The 2,481-nt window shown below is 45.3% G+C and overlaps 1 pseudogene; it reads left to right on the forward strand.

The window, feature by feature from the left end:
• The first annotated feature begins 1,546 nt into the window (after positions 1-1,546).
• Positions 1,547-2,481, forward strand: part of LOC110322040 — a 3,503-nt pseudogene continuing 2,568 nt past the window's right edge.

Here is a 2,481-nt window from a genome sequence, read left to right on the forward strand (position 1 = left end):
GCCAGTGAGCCTGAACTTTTTTGTTGTTTTGCTTACTTTATTTCTTGGGGAGAGGGGGGAACAGGGAATGGGAGGCTTAAAAAAATTACTTCCTGCTTCAACAAGTTCCCCCTACCCCCCACCAAGAGGACAGTTCATATTTCCAAACTCAGAGTTACACAAGATTGATCCTAGAGTCCCAGCGAATCAGTGGGCTAGGGGGAGGGGCATAGATAATGGTGGGAGGCCGGGGACTCCAGCACCCGATTTAGGAAGCACAGGTCCCCCCTGGCTGGCTGAACAAGTTGCTTAACCTGAGGCTCTGCAAAGCAGAAATAATATTGCTTGCCCTTTTGTGTTTTTACACAGTTAAGGGTGGTTCACATGAGGTAATTTGGTTGATTGGTTCTTTTTTTTTTTTTTTTTTTTGGTTTTTGTTTTGTTTTGGTCAGTGTCCTCTCCTCCCCACCTCAAGAATGGTAGACAGGCCACCTACCACTGAGTCACACCCCCAAGCCTGGGAACTTTCTTATGCAATCTCATAGACACAGGGGCACTGGATATAGTAGGGCCATAAGCTACTTGTGTTTTGCAACAGTGATGTGGGAGCCAGTGTAACTGGGCAGCATGCTGGCTGTTTTTTCCTGAGTTGGCCTTGTGTGTACTCCTGAAATACCTCCTCTCATACCCCTTATTCCTACTGATTAGGGTATAGATACCTGGAATGACAGACAGCACAAGCTGGAATGACAGACGGCACAGTGACTCAAAGGACAGTATCTTAGAATTTTATTGCTGTGGCCAAACACCATGACCAAGACAACTTTTATAAGGGCAACATTTAATTGGGGCTGGTTTAAAGAATCAAAGGTTCAGCCCATTATCAACAAGATGGGAGCATGGCAGCATCCAAGTAAGGCATGGTGCAGGAGGAGTCCTACATCTTCATCTGAAGGCTGCTAGCAGACTTACAGGAAGCTAGGATTAAGCCCACATCCACAGTAATACACTCCAATGAGGCCACGCCTTCAAATAGTGCCACTCCCTGGGCCAAGCATATACAAACCATCACAGACAGGGAATGAATTTACCTCATGCGTAGGTCAAAGTTGAGTGGGGTTTGTGCGTGGAGACAGGTATGGCTCTTCAACAGGGCAGAGTGAGTGATAACAGGACACTGAAAGCCACTGAAGTGCTCGGAGGTCCTACATTGCGGGGAGAATCTTCAACTTGGAGACTAAATGACTCAAGGAGACAAAAACTGAGAATGAGGCCTTGGTAAGGGGGGTGTTGGTCAATTAAAAGCCCAAACATGAGAATAGAGAGATATCTGGTGGTTAAGAGCACTGATTGCTCTTCTAGAGGAATCAGGTTTGGTTCTCAGCAATGGCAAGGCTATTCACAACTGTCTGTAACAATTTCAGGAGATCTGCCGCCCTCTTCTGGCCTCTGTGGGCACTGCATGCACATGGAGCACAAACATACCTGCAGACAAAGCACCTGTGTGCATAAGATAAGATTACAAACAAAAGCCCAGGGGTCCCACTTCCCAGCGTCTGCAGTGAAGATGCCCCACCCTTCCCAGGCAGCCAAGCCCTCCAACTCCAAGAACCCGCGAGTCTTCTTTGACGTGGACATTGGCAGGGAGCGAGTTGGACGAATTGTTTTAGAATTGTTCGCAGATATTGTTCCCAAAACTGCAGAAAATTTTCGTGTGTTGTGTACAGGAGAAAAAGGAACTGGGCCCACGACCGGGAAGCCTCTGCATTTTAAAGGATGCCCTTTCCACCGAATTATTAAGAAATTTATGATTCAGGGTGGAGACTTCTCAAATCAGAATGGGACAGGTGGCGAATGTATTTATGGTGAAAAGTTTGAAGATGAAAATTTTCATTATAAGCATGATCGGGAGGGTTTGCTGAGCATGGCAAATGCAGGCCCCAATACGAATGGTTCTCAGTTCTTTATCACAACAGTTCCAACTCCTCATTTGGATGGGAAACATGTGGTATTTGGTCAAGTCATCAAAGGACTAGGTGTGGCGAGGATGCTTGAAAATGTAGAAGTGAATGGTGAAAAACCTGCTAAACTCTGTAATTGCAGAATGTGGAGAATTGAAAGAAGGGGATCACTGGGAAATATTCCCCAAAGATGGCTCTGATGATAGTCATCCAGACTTCCCCGAGGATGCAGATGTAGATTTAAAAGATGTAGATAAAATTTTATTACTATCTGAAGACTTAAAAAACATTGGGAATACTTTTTTCAAGCCTCAGAACTGGGAGATGGCTATTAAAAAGTATGCAAAGGTTTTAAGGTTCGTGGCTAGTTCTAAGGCTGCTATTGAGAAGGCAGACACATCCAGACTGCAGCCTATAGCCTTAAGTTGTGTGCTGAATATTGGCGCTTGTAAGCTGAAGATGTCAAATTGGCAGGGGGCAATTGACAGTTACTTAGAGGCTCTTGAAATGGACCCTTCAAATACTAAAGCACTGTACCGAA

This window comes from Mus pahari, chromosome 5 (genome assembly GCF_900095145.1).
Source record: "Mus pahari chromosome 5, PAHARI_EIJ_v1.1, whole genome shotgun sequence".
NCBI lineage: Eukaryota > Metazoa > Chordata > Mammalia > Rodentia > Muridae > Mus > Mus pahari.